The sequence below is a fragment of the Oncorhynchus masou genome, chromosome 15 (assembly GCF_036934945.1).
Source record: "Oncorhynchus masou masou isolate Uvic2021 chromosome 15, UVic_Omas_1.1, whole genome shotgun sequence".
Classification (NCBI taxonomy): domain Eukaryota; kingdom Metazoa; phylum Chordata; class Actinopteri; order Salmoniformes; family Salmonidae; genus Oncorhynchus; species Oncorhynchus masou.
This window is the reverse complement of record NC_088226.1, coordinates 69,000,779-69,015,830: the sequence shown is the minus strand read 5'-3', so window position 1 is coordinate 69,015,830 and position 15,052 is coordinate 69,000,779. Positions and strand designations below refer to the sequence as shown.

The window sequence follows — 15,052 nt, the reverse complement described above, 5'->3', positions numbered from 1 at the left end:
GCCCAAGGGAGGAGAGCTTCCTGTGCTGTACCTGAGTCGGAAGCTGTTGCCCAGGGAAACCAGGTATTCTACAATCGAAAAGGAGTGCCTGGCTATAAAGTGGGCCCTAGATAGCCTCCGTTACTACCTTCTTGGGAGGGAATTTGACCTGCACACGGACCACAGAGCACTGACCTGGATCCAGACCATGAAGGACCGGAATTCTCGTGTGACCAGGTGGTATCTGGAGCTCCAGCCCTTCAGGTTCTGTGTCCGTCACAAGGCAGGAAAAGAGAACGTTACTGCAGACTACCTATCAAGGCTCCCGAACATGGTCGCTTCAGGAGAGGAGGAAGGTAATGTGACGTAGAAGTCCGTCACTGGCCGCGGGCAGCATTTGGTTCTTTAACGCACACATATTCATCACTCCTCCCTGCGCCATTATAAGATAAGTTAACAATGTGGGTCGACACACAAATTAACTTCTGTCTTGGTGCATGCATTTCACACTTGTCAATGTTCATATTTGAGAGATACAATAATTATTATACTTATCAATGTTGTGGATGAGCGCATTGTTTGTTTGTTCTGTTCCTCTCTCTCCATCTCTGTAGCTTCCGGGTATGCTGGAAAAGGACCCGAGCTAAGGGAATTGGGTTGGCTTTATAGTGCCTGTCCCAAATGGCTCAAATGCATATGGGCATATTGAAAGATATTGTCAGTAGTGATGTAATGTATTAAATGTTATGTTGGGATATTGTTTAAAACTGTGTTGCAATGTATATCCTTTAGTATGTTTAGTTCATGGAAAATGTAGGTTTCTATTGTTAATTGATTAATTAATTAGGGTTAATTGTTCTGAGGGGAGGGGCTAGCCCTACAAAAGGAGCCTCTCTTTCAGTCATGGAGTGGCAGTTTGGATTGAGCTGTGGATGGGGCAGCATTGTTTTTAAGCTGTCCCATAAGGTAGATGTTGATGGCAGTACTGTTGTTTTTTGTTCCGGAATCACTTGTAAATAAACACCTTTGCACAGAAGAACTTTTGCGGTTCCGCCATCTTTTTATTTTGATAGAGGTTAGGTTATCCAGTTTAGCCTTCTGGCCTACTCTACGTGACACTGTTGTAGTAGTACCTTTTGTAGTAGTACCTGCTGTAGTAGTACCTGTTGTAGTAGTACCTGTCTGCTGTAGTAGTACCTGTCTGCTGTTGTAGTACCTGTTGTAGTAGTACCTGCTGTAGTAGTACCTGTTGTAGTAGTACCTGTCTGCTGTTGTAGTACCTGTTGTCGTTGTACCTGCTGTAGTAGTACCTGTAGTAGTACCTGCCTGTTGTAGTAGTACCTGCTGTAGTAGTACCTGCTGTAGTAGTACCTGTTGTAGTAGTACCTGCTGTTGTAGTACCTGCCTGCTGTAGTAGTACCTGTTGTAGTAGTACCTGTCTGCTGTAGTACCTGCTGTAGTAGTACCTGTTGTAGTAGTACCTGCTGTAGTAGTACCTGTTGTTGTAGTACCTGTTGTAGTAGTATCTGTTGTAGTAGTATCTGTTGTAGTAGTACCTGTTGTAGTACCTGTTTTAGTAGTACCTGCTGTAGTAGTACCTGCTGTAGTAGTACCTGCTGTCGTAGATGTACATTCCCACTCACCATATCTGCCGCTGTCCACGGACGTACTGTTGGAGGACGATAGCCGCCTCCCTCATGCGAAGGAACTTCCTCCTGTGGCTCCACCCCCTCACGTGCTTCTGGATGGTCAGACATGCCTTTCGGAGACGGTCCAATCGAAGCTTCTCCAGGTAGGCCACCTGACCCGCTCTGAAGAAAATCTTGGTCCGGCCAAACTTGTTCTGATCTGAGTCCTGGAGGGTAAGTGGGGGACATCAGACAAGAGCTCATATCAATACAGATCAACCTGGTTATAAACACCACAGATCAACCTGGTTATAAACACTACAGATCAACGTAGTTATAAACACCACAGATCAACCTGGTTATAAACACCACAGATCAACCTGGTTATAAACACCACAGATCAACCTAGTTATAAACACCACAAATCAACCTGGTTATAAACACCACAGATCAACCAGGTTATAAACACCACAGATCAACCTGGTTATAAACACCACAGATCAACCTGGTTATAAACACCACAGATCAACCTGGTTATAAACACCACAGATCAACCTAGTTATAAACACCACAGATCAACCTAGTTATAAACACCACAGATCAACCTGGTTATAAACACCACAGATCAACCTGGTTATAAACACCACAGATCAACCAGGTTATAAACACCACAGATCAACCTAGTTATAAACACCACAGATCAACCTGGTTATAAACACCAAAGATCAACCTGGTTATAAACACCAAAGATCAACCTGGTTATAAACACCACAGATCAACCAGGTTATAAACACCACAGATCAACCTGGTTATAAACACCACAGATCAACCAGGTTATAAACACCACAGATCAACCTAGTTATAAACACCACAGATCAACCAGACTATAAACACCACAGATCAACCTGGTTATAAACACCACAGATCAACCTGGTTATAAACACCACAGATCAACCTGGTTATAAACACCACAGATCAACCTGGTTACCAACACCACAGATCAACCTGGTTATAAACACCACAGATCAACCTGGTTATAAACACCAACATCATCAAATTCAGCGCAACACCCCTAGAGGAGTTTAAGTGCCTTACTTAGTCCACAAACCTTCCCATTGCCGTTTCATTCAATCCCCACCAGATGTTCTCCTGTCGGACTGGGATTTGAACCAGCTACAACACCGGCTAACACCCTCACCTGAATTAGCCTTTGCAGCACTGTCTTACAGGCCAGTTTCTTGTGGTTGAGGCCCAGCTCCTCTTGACTCATCAGTACACTGTACCGGCTGTAGAACTCTATGTATGTCCACCTGACAATCAAAATCAGTAAGTGAATATAAAGGTTTAGATTGACGGGACGATTTCCTGGACACGGATAAAAGCCCAGTCCTGGATTCTATAAAACATTTAGTCAGGTGGACATATTGTTGAAGTCGAGTTGTGTTATTGTTGAAGTAGAGTTGTGTTATTGTTGAAGTAGGGTTGTGTTATTGTTGTAGTAGGGTTGTGTTATTGTTGTAGTAGAGTTTTGTTATTGTTGAAGTAGGGTTGTGTTATTGTTGTAGTAGAGTTGTGTTATTGTTGTAGTAGGGTTGTGTTATTGTTGAAGTAGAGTTGTGTTATTGTTGAAGTAGGGTTGTGTTATTGTTGTAGTAGGGTTGTGTTATTGTTGTAGTAGAGTTATGTTATTGTTGAAGTAGAGTTGTGTTATTGTTGAAGTAGGGTTGTGTTATTGTTGTGTTATTGTTGAAGTAGGTGTTGTGTTATTGTTGAAGTAGAGTTGTGTTATTGTTGAAGTAGAGTTGTGTTATTGTTGAAGTAGATTGTTGTAGTTATTTATTGTTGAAGTAGAGTTGTGTTATTGTTGAAGTAGGGTTGTGTTATTGTTGAAGTAGGGTTGTGTTATTGTTGAAGTAGAGTTGTGTTATTGTTGAAGTAGGTTGTGTTATTGTTGAAGTAGAGTTGTGTTATTGTTGAAGTAGAGTTGTGTTATTGTTGAAGTAGGGTTGTGTTATTGTTGAAGTAGGGTTGTGTTATTGTTGAAGTAGAGTTGTGTTATTGTTGAAGAGTTGTGTTATTGTTGAAGTTGTGTTATTGTTGTAGTAGGGTTGTGTTATTGTTGAAGTAGAGTTGTGTTATTGTTGAAGTAGGGTTGTGTTATTGTTGAAGTAGAGTTGTTTATTGTAAGTAGAGTTGTGTTATTGTTGTTTATTGTTGTAGTAGGGTTGTGTTATTGTTGAAGTAGAGTTGTGTTATTGTTGAAGTAGGGTTGTGTTATTGTTGGAGTTGTGTTATTGTTGAAGTTGTGTTATTGTTGAAGTAGGGTTGTGTTATTGTTGAAGTAGGGTTGTGTTATTGTTGGAGTTGTGTTATTGTTGAAGTTGAGTTATTGTTGAAGTAGGGTTGTGTTATTGTTGAAGTCGAGTTATGTTATTGTTGAAGTATAAAAGTGTGGATGCTGGTCAGGAACACCTGGAGGGGCAGCTCTGAGCACTGATGTGAATGGTCTCCAGGACTCCACACGCCCTCAGCTGCTGGACCACCCGCTTGGAGTCACAGCTGTCGAGACATAATGACACACCCAGGGTTGTTAATATGGCTGAATGCATAACTAATATCCAGGTCCAGGAAGTGGGAACTTCACAACGAAACCGTAATATACTTTAAGGCCCAGGTTACACATTTAGCAAAATATCCTGGTTGATTACTGTCGTGGAAATTGCAAGATTATGTTATAATGCTTGTATTGTATTATAATGGTTGTTTTATTCGACAGAATAGAGTATTCTATTAATTATTGTGTGTGTGTGTGTGTGTTCTACTGAGGGGGAACTCTATGAGATAACACCGACAGAGAAGATTTACGATGTCTTTGGGTATAAAAGCCTAAAGAGCATTCCAGAGAACATGAGCTAATGGTTCTGTTCTATACTGTACCAGGGTGAGACGGTTCCAATTTGGAGTAGGAGGAACCAGACACTGGTCTTTACAATGAAAACTGTTGACACAGCAGTAACTGTCTGCTATGTTTCATAGATACCTTTCATACAAATCTTAACCTTGTGACCATTCTATATACAGTGCCTTGCGAAAGTATTCGCCCCCCTTGAACTTTGCGACCTTTTGCCACATTTCAGGCTTCAAACATAAAGATATAAAACTGTATTTTTTGTGAAGAATCAACAACAAGTGGGATACAATCATGAAGTGGAACAACATTTATTGGATATTTCAAACTTTTTTAACAAATCAAAAACTGAAAAATTGGGCGTGCAAAATTATAACAGGGAGGGAGAGAGAGAGGATGGAGAGAGAGAGGGGGGAGGGAGAGAGAGAGATGGAAAGAGAGAGGGGGGGAGGGAGAGAGATGGAAAGAGAGAGGGGGAGGGAGGGAGAGAGAGGGATGAGAGAGAGAGAGAGAGGGATGAAGAGTCAGAGGGGGGATGGGGAGAGGAGAGAGAGGAAGATGGAGAGAGAAGAGAGAGAGAGAGAGAGAGAGAGAGAGAGAGAGAGGGTAGGAAAGACAGGGAGAGAGAGAGGGGGGAGAGAGGAAGAGAGAGAGAGAGAGAGAGGGTAGGAAAGAGGGAGAGAGAGAGGGGGGGAGATGGGGAGAGAGGAAGAGAGAGAGAGAGAGAGAGGGTAGGAAAGACAGGGAGAGAGAGAGGGGGGGAGATGGGGAGAGAGGAAGAGAGAGAGCGAGAGAGAGGGTAGGAAAGACAGGGAGAGAGAGAGGGGGAGATGGGGAGAGAGGAAGAGAGAGAGAGAGAGGGTAGCAAAGACAGGGAGAGAGAGAGGGGGGGGAGATGGGGAGAGAGGAAGAGAGAGAGAGAGGGTAGGAAAGACACGGAGAGAGAGAGGGTAGGAAAGACAGGGAGAGAGAGAGGGGGGGAGATGGGGAGAGAGAGAGAGAGAGAGGGGGGGAGATGGAGAGAGAGGAAGAGAGCGAGAGAGGGGGGGAAAGACAGGGAGAGAGAGAGAGAGGATACACAAAACACAACACACTATACAGACACTGTTATACATGCCATTACTACAAAACCCTGTTGAAGACTAACACCAAAAATTATTTTAACAATATATTGTTTAAGCGAACTTCCATTGTCCCACTACCGAGGGTTGCTAAATATATTTTAATCTTCATGCATACAATTGCAAATGGGGTACAGTCACTAAAATAATATCTAATCACTAATCCCTGGTGAGGATTACATACCTAGTGGGACTTGGAGAGGTTACATACCTAGTGGGACTTGGAGAGGTTACATACCTAGTGGGACTTGGAGAGGTTACATACCTAGTGGGACTTGGAGAGGTTACATACCTAGTGGGACTTGGTGAGGTTACATACCTAGTGGGACTTGGAGAGGTTACATACCTAGTGGGACTTGGAGAGGTTACATACCTAGTGGGACTTGGATACCTAGTGGGACTTGGTGAGGTTACATACCTAGTGGGACTTGGAGAGGTTACATACCTAGTGGGACTTGGTGAGGTTACATACCTAGTGGGACTTGGTGAGGTTACATACCTAGTGGGACTTGGTGAGGTTACATACCTAGTGGGACTTGGTGAGGTTACATACCAAGTGGGACTTGGTGAGGTTACATACCTAGTGGGACTTGGTGAGGTTACATACCTAGTGGGACTTGGTGAGGTTACATACCTAGTGGGACTTGGTGAGGTTAGGTTACATACCTAGTGGGACTTGGTGAGGTTACATACCTAGTGGGACTTGGTGAGGTTACATACCTAGTGGGACTTGGTGAGGTTACATACCTAGTGGGACTTGGTGAGGTTACATACCTAGTGGGACTTGGACTTGGTGAGGTTACATACCTAGTGGGACTTGGTGAGGTTACATACCTAGTGGGACTTGGTGAGGTTACATACCTAGTGGGACTTGGTGAGGTTACATACCTAGTGGGACTTGGTGAGGTTACATACCTAGTGGGACTTGGTGAGGTTACATACCTAGTGGGACTTGGTGTGGTTACATACCTAGTGGGATACCTAGTGGGACTTGGTGAGGTTACATACCTAGTGGGACTTGGAGGTTACATACCTAGTGGTGAGGTTACATACCTAGTGGGACTTGGTGAGGTTACATACCTAGTGGGACTTGGACTTGGTGAGGTTACATACCTAGTGGGACTTGGTGAGGTTACATACCGAGTTGAATTGTTGCTGAAGCTTCTCATTGGCATAGTTGATGCAAAACTGTTCAAAACTGTTGATGTCAAATGTTTCAAACCTGAGAGGAGGGGAATAAATAGCCAAAACGAACAGACATGTTTTTTTTCATGTTTAATATATTTTTGAAGAAGTTTTTACTTGTATAGTTGAATATACAAACAACTGAAATCTACAGTAATGTCATGAATCCAAATTACCCATAGACGTCCAGTACTCCTATGAAGGAGTGCTGTTTCCCTGGCACCTGCAGGGCTGCATTGATCTTCTGAATGACGCAGTCGAACAGGTGGGCGTAGATCTGCTTGGCGAGGGCGTCTCTGGAGTGCACAGCGCGATCACTGGGCACCGGCATCATCACCGTCTCTGCCACCATGGCTATCCTGCGATGGCACAGCCAACGGGTAACACCATCAGGACTGACCCCGAGAAGGTCACAGAAAGCAGCTAGGTGTTGATCACTGGACTGGAGGGAGGGAGGGAGGGAGGGAGGGAGGGAGGGAGGGAGGGAGGGAGGGAGGGAGGGAGGGAGGGAGGGAGGGAGGGAGGGAGGGAGGGAGGGAGGGAGGGAGGGAGGGAGGGAGGGAGACACCATTGTAAGTACAACCCATATTTATGTTTATTTATTTTCCCTTTTGTACTTTGTACTATTTGCACATTGTTACAACACTGTATATAGACATAATATGACATTTGAAATGTCATTTGTTTGAGTGTAATGTTTACTGTTAATTTGTATTGTTTATTTCACTTTTGCTTATTATCTACATCACTTGCATAGGCAATGTTAACATATTTTACCCATGCCAATAAAGCCCTTAAATTGAATTGAAATTGAATTGAAAGAGAGTGAGGGAGAGAGAGAGAGAGAGACAGAGGGAGAAAGAGAGGGAAAGAGGGTGGGAGAGAGAGAGCGAGAGGGAAAGAGGGTGGGAGAGAGAGAGGGGGAGAGAGAGGGAGAGAGGGAAAGAGGGTGGGAGAGAGAGAGAGAGAGAGAGAGAGAGGGAAAGAGGGTGGGAGAGAGAGAGAGAGAGAGAGAGAGAGAGGGAAAGAGGGTGGGAGAGAGAGAGAGAGAGAGAGGGAAAGAGGGTGGGAGAGAGAGAGAGAGAGAGAGAGAGGGAAAGAAGGTGGGAGAGAGAGAGAGAGAGAGAGAGAGAGGGGGGAAATGGGGGAGGGGGAGAGAGAGAGAGGGAAATGTGGGAGGGGGAGAGAGAGAGAGGGGGAGAGAGAGACAGAGAGAGGGAAATGGGGGAGGGGGAGAGAGAGAGAGACAGAGAGAGAGAAATCTGAGTACTGCTTACACTAACTGATGATCTGTCTGATCCGACGTTTCGGATCTCCACATTCCCCAGGTGTAGAATCCCAGCCAGCACCTTGAACACATCCGACTGGAAGTCCTCTGTTAACCCTACAGGGAGGACAGAGGACAGAGGACAGGGGGATGAGACTGTGTCCTGCAGACGTACCAACATAGGGACATAACTGGAAGTCCTCCGTTAACCCTACAGGGAGGACAGAGGACAGGAGGACAGAGGACAGGAGGACAGAGAGTGAGACAGTATCCTGCAGACCTACCTACATAAGGACATAACACATTCATAAGCTGTACATAAGGATTCGATAAACACTTGTGTAGCAACCACATGTTACGAATGTGTCCTAATGTAGCAACCACATGTTATGAATGTGTCCTAATGTAGCAACCACATGTTACGAATGTGTCCTAATGTAGCAACCACATGTTATGAATGTGTCCTAATGTAGCAACCACATGTTACGAATGTGTCCTAATGTAGCAACCACATGTTACGAATGTGTCCTAATGTAGCAACCACATGTTATGAATGTGTCCTAATGTAGCAACCACATGTTACGAATGTGTCCTAATGTAGCAACCACATGTTACGAATGTGTCCTAATGTAGCAACCACATGTTATGAATGTGTCCTAATGTAGCAACCACATGTTATGAATGTGTCCTAATGTAGCAGCCACATGTTACGAATGTGTCCTAATGTAGCAACCACATGTTATGAATGTGTCCTAATGTAGCATCCACATGTTATGAATGTGTCCTAATGTAGCAACCACATGTTATGAATGTGTCCTTATGTAGCATCCACATGTTATGAATGTGTCCTAATGTAGCAACCACATGTTATGAATGTGTCCTAATGTAGCATCCACATGTTATGAATGTGTCCTAATGTAGCAACCACATGTTACGAATGTGTCCTAATGTAGCAACCACATGTTACGAATGTGTCCTAATGTAGCAGCCACATGTTACGAATGTGTCCTAATGTAGCAACCACATGTTATGAATGTGTCCTAATGTAGCAACCACATGTTATGAATGTGTCCTAATGTAGCAACCACATGTTATGAATGTGTCCTAATGTAGCAACCACATGTTACGAATGTGTCCTAATGTAGCAACCACATGTTACGAATGTGTCCTAATGTAGCAACCACATGTTACGAATGTGTCCTAATGTAGCAACCACATGTTACGAATGTGTCCTAATGTAGCAACCACATGTTACGAATGTAGGACTTCAATATAATTGTATTGTTTATTTTTATCTTTTACTATGTCTTATTGTGGTTTCATTATCGAGAGGGAACCTGCAAGTCAGCATTTCATTGGATGGTGTCCACCATATGTGTCCTGTACATACAGTGGTGTAAAGTACTTAAGTAGTACTTTAAAGTATTTATACTTAAGTAGTACTTTAAAGTATTTATACTTAAGTAGTACTTTAAAGTATTTATACTTAAGACAGGTTTTTTTTAGGTATCTGTACTTTACTTTGCTATTTATATTTGTTTTTAAACTTTAACTTTAACTTCACTACATTCCTAAAGAAAATAATGTATTTTTTACTCCGTACATTTTCCCTGACACCCCAAAAGGACTCGTTAACATTTTGAATGTTTAGCAGGACAGGAAAATGGTCCAATTCACACACTTATCAAGAGAACATACCTGGTCATCCCTACTGCCTCTGATCTGGCAGACTCACTAAACACACATGCTTCGTTTATAGATTATGTCTGAGTGTTGGAGCATGCCCCTGGCTGTCTGTAAATGTAAATAGCACCACTGTGTATACATACATCTAATAAAATAAAACTTGAACTTGCTTCACACAGCAGTATGTTGACCTCAAGAGTGATGAACAAAGTGATGACTCTTACCCAACAGCGAGAAGGTCCGGCGTGTCTCTTCCATGTCTTTCCTGTCATCCACCCCCGATACCCGTCTCCCCGCCCATGGAGGTGTACCTGAACTCATCTGCACTCACTAGACACACACAATAAGAATTTGTCCTTCACTGACTCGCCTGGTTCAATAAAGATTAAATAAATAAGAAGATAACATTCGTGGACTATTTGTGGTTGTGTGATGCGCCTATCGTGTACAGTAAAAGGGGTCTGTTCCTTCCTTCTCCAGTCACTACACAGGTCTAACACTCGATTAGAAAATAATGGTTCAACGAAACTCACACAATCTCAGGCTCTTGAACTCACACTGCTCTGCACAGGCCACACATCTGGTAGAAGATGTGGTAGTTTCTCTCGTTCTCTGTGTGACTGAAAAGTAAAATGTAGTATTACTGAATGAAGACCTGGTCCCAGATCTGTTCGTGTTGTCTTGACAACTCCTATTCGTCGTTGTCATGGCAAGGAGATGGCAAGACAACACAAACGGATCTGGAATCTAGAATGATTCCCTGAAGCCTTCATGATTTCAACCATGACCCAACTATATGGTAGCTAACAACACGCCCTACGTTATAGACCACATATAATCAGAGAATCAAGTATGTGACATATGGGGCGGCAGGGTAGCCTAGTGGTTAGAGTGTAGAGGCGGCAGGGTAGCCTAGTGGTTAGAGTGTAGAGGCGGCAGGGTAGCCTTGTGGTTAGAGTGTAGAGGTGGCAGAGTAGCCTAGTGGTTAGAGTGTAGAGGTGGCAGGGTAGCCTAGTGGTTAGAGTGTAGAGGTGGCAGGGTAGCCTAGTGGTTAGAGTGTAGAGGTGGCAGGGTAGCCTAGTGGTTAGAGTGTAGAGGCGGCAGGGTAGCCTAGTGGTTAGAGTGTAGAGGTGGCAGGGTAGCCTAGTGGTTAGAGTGTAGAGGTGGCAGGGTAGCCTAGTGGTTAGAGTGTAGAGGTGGCAGGGTAGCCTTGTGGTTAGAGTGTAGAGGTGGCAGGGTAGCCTAGTGGTTAGAGTGTAGAGGTGGCAGGGTAGCCTAGTGGTTAGAGTGTAGAGGTGGCAGGGTAGCCTAGTGGTTAGAGTGTAGAGGTGGCAGGTAGCCTCGTGGTTAGACCTGGGAAACCACTCTAGATTTCTCCATGAGATACGTCCTTATGTTGGCACCGATGATCTGATATCTCCTGTCAAAGCTGATCTCTGTGTACTTCCCAAAGCGACTGCTGTTGTCTGTTCCTGGTCGTCTTGGCATTTCCAATAGCCTGACAACAACAACAAAACAAAAAAACACAGGTCACATACGTAGTTGAATGATAATCAACACACATGGTAGATTAGGATTTATGGGAAGTACGGTGGCTGATGAGGACAATCTGTACCTCGTACACTCTGTGGCACACTGGACATGACCTGTCCGATAATCACGCTAGAACTGTGAGCCTTTTCTTTTCTTTATCGACAGATCATCAAATCCACAGATGACCTAAAAACGACTCATTGACATACTGTGAGGTTACATGTAAAAGTGGACTCACTGCTAGGATTCGTGGATTCCAAAAACATACCTCAGTTATTGGATTGGATGCCAGAACTTTGTCTTCCACGTGTGTTTTGCCGCCAGACTTGCTGACCATAGCGAAGTACCTCATGACATACCTAGCAGACACGGTCTTGCCCGCTCCAGACTCACCACTCACTATAACAGACTGGTTCTTATTGTTCCTGAGAAAGAAAAATGTATGTATCAGTTTTGGACTACTAAACATCTTTTGATTTAGAACCACAGGGAGTTACCGCAAGTCACAAAGAAAGCGGTGCCTCCACTAATTCCAGCACCAACTTCAACATTTAGTCTAACCAACCATCCTTAGATACAGTGACAACTAAAATGCTCGTTGGCTTCCGGTGGATTTAATGCTATGGGCGACAACAAGTGTCATACTGTTTTTGGCCCGAATGAATTAGATAGCTGGGCTACACATACTGAGACAGAGGGAGACGCTGTTTCGTTCGTTCGGATGCTTTCCCGGGTGAGATACATTCAGCAGAGGTGTGCGGAGTAGTCTGACAAAAATATTATTCTAACGGATATGGGTAATTTTCTGGATACGATTATGATCCGAGTATTTTTTTGTAATTATCCGTGATCGGGGAAAAAATATATATTTTCGGGTACCAGCAAGCGTCTCTCATGTCAGTCACAGTTTATAAACTATACTGTCCTGTCTTTGAGTGAGTCGTTTGTGCGGTCTAAATAACTCAATTCGCTAGTTTGCCTGTCTGTAAAGAAAATGGCGGGCTGTACGTTGATCCTGTTTCTCTGATTGGATAGAGAGAAGCTGTATTTTCTTTCCATTCTCTTTCATAATTTCACCCGATCACGTGTCCTTGCATGTTTTCTGTCTGATAATTTACTGTAGGTAGGAAGCTACTAGCTTGTTAGCATCGTCTGACACCATTTGCATGCTTCGCGGTGTCAGTGTCCTGAGGAGATATCTCCTGGTGTCAGACTATTGGATTGTCATGTCAATCAAAATTATACCTAATTTTCACCATCTACAAATGAATATGTAAGCCAAAAACAACCAGTGGCGATTTTAGCATGTACATCTTGGTGGGGCAAACCCAACAAAAAATTGGGAGATGCATGCCAACAATGCCACTACACAATACTAAACAATACATTAATTGCACTATAACGGTGACAACGGTGCCCTCAAACTGTTAGGGCCTACATAAAGCTGTCCCAACAGCAGAGTCCCAACACCTTACCACTGCTACACCTGGTTATCAGCAGAGCCTTGTCGTCTGGCAGTGAAACAGTTCAGTCAGCTTCATTTACTGCCTTTAAAAAAAAACAGCTGATATGGCTGACTTGCTTAGTCAAAATGTGGTTTCTACTGACAATTGAGATGTACAAACTATGGCATAAGGGGAAGACAAGCAGATAAGAGGCAATCTGTAATTTCGATTAAGACATTAATGAGCGAGCTAGGACGGATGTAGTCAATATAACTACTTGTTCAGCACTTTTTAAAATGTACAGTGACAGAATTCAGAACATGGGCCGTTCTTACAGTATTTCCCCTCTACACCAAGTCACAAACGTAGGATAAATAAAGGGTGCGTATAAGCAGACAATGAAAGCTCTGACAATATTCAATGATTACATTTCTCTAAAACAGGATGTAGGATACATGTGCACCACCAAGTCAGAACAGTAGACGAAATTAAGAGGGGAAAATAGACTAAATGATTAGGGTGATGCACGTGGCTACTAACAGCTTACTACACAACATACACTTAGTATTACTTTCTTTACTAGAGTATACATATCTCCCTGGCATATTACATAATTTATGCAGTATCATACAATACATTTTTGGACTCACCTTGTTGTGCTGTGCTCACTTGAACAGGAAGGTGGCGCGGTGGTCCTTCATGGGCAAACTTTGACATCAAAGTCTGTCATTCTCTGGATTTATGGGGCTTTCAAGACAACTGGGAAGTCTGTTCAATCAAAGCTACTGTAGATAAAACGTAATTTGACGTAATTTTGTGTGGCAAATGACCTTGAGCCTTCTTGGAAGGGCACTTCTAATGTAACTTTATTGCAGCATCCAAGGGGCTTGAATGTTCGATCTCTACCCTTAGATTTGGCGGTGACGCAGTGTCCCCCATGAGTGACAGAACACTGAGCCAATCACAGCGTAACAAGAGAACATTACCAACCCCTACACTCCGTATTTTCCACTGGCTGCACCACCACCACACCTACATTTGAGCTGCCTTACCTTACTCAAGAAAGCAAAAAATACAAAAATTGTGTATGCGGCTTTATTAAACTCAATGATTCTTTTTTAAATTTTTTAAATGTTTTTTTATTGTTTGCAAACTGATGGGGACATTTATTAATGCCAAGATAACATGCTAAACAGGTGGGGATCTGCTCTGAATGACAGGTTGCCACTGAAAACAACTATATTTAGGAAGTGATGTTGTCAAAAAATATGGCCCAGATTTGTCAAGTAGATAAAATAAATCAGCCCTTGAAGATCCGTGACATTTGAACAGTTCAGTTTAGAAAAACAGCCAACAATGTGGGTTACTGGATGAATCAACATGCATAATCAAAAGAACGAGGCTACATAGTTGTCGACATAGTTGCATTATAGCTACTGTAAAAGCAAAAAAGCATAAGTAAAAATTGCAAATAAAACATTTAAAAAAAAGGCAAAGTCCAGACAAAGCTATTGTGCAAAACTAGTTTATTTACAAAACAAAATGGCATAACGTGACAGTCAATGCACATGCACACCCTTCAGATCAACATTTCATTTAAGTGAGTTGCTTGACGATTAAACCTAAATGACTTGAGTATCAGATAGTGGCAGGCAGGCATTCCTGGGCTAGGTTCAGAGGTCATATGAGAAGGGCATCTTATTCCCTATGTAGTGCACTACTTTTGACCAGGATATATATATATATATATATATATATATATATATATATATAGGGAGCCATTTTAGACAAGCTGAGATTCTCTCACTGGAGTGAATGGACAAATATTGCCCAAGAGTAAACTACGGCTCATAACTGTTAAGAGATGCATTGATTTTTATTTTATTTAACTAGGCAAGTCAGTTAAGAACAAATTCTTATTTACAATGACGGCCTACCCTGGCCAAAATCGAACCCGGACGACGCCGGGCCAATTGTGCGCCGCCCTATGGGACTCACAATCACGGCCAGTTGTGATACAGCCTGGATTCGAACCAGGGTGTCTGCACTGCCTTAGACCGCTACACCACTCGGGAGCCCCATATATACACATTATACATTCATAATATACAACAGCAGCCTTTTAAGGACTATAGGTGAGCCAATGCTGCAAATATTCATTGGAACATGACTAGCTAGCTAACAACAGCTACTGCGTGACACAGGCTATTTTCAATCAACGTATCAGAACAAAGAACATAGTGTCGGACATTGGAGAGGAAGAGGACATAGCCTGATGGTTCCAGATCCGTTTGTGTTGG

At 43.1% G+C, this 15,052-nt stretch overlaps 1 pseudogene; it reads right to left on the bottom strand.

The window, feature by feature from the left end:
- The window catches only part of LOC135556916 (unconventional myosin-Vc-like), a 32,170-nt pseudogene extending 20,394 nt beyond the window's left edge, over positions 1 to 11,776 (bottom strand).
- Between the last annotated feature and the right edge of the window lie 3,276 nt (positions 11,777 to 15,052).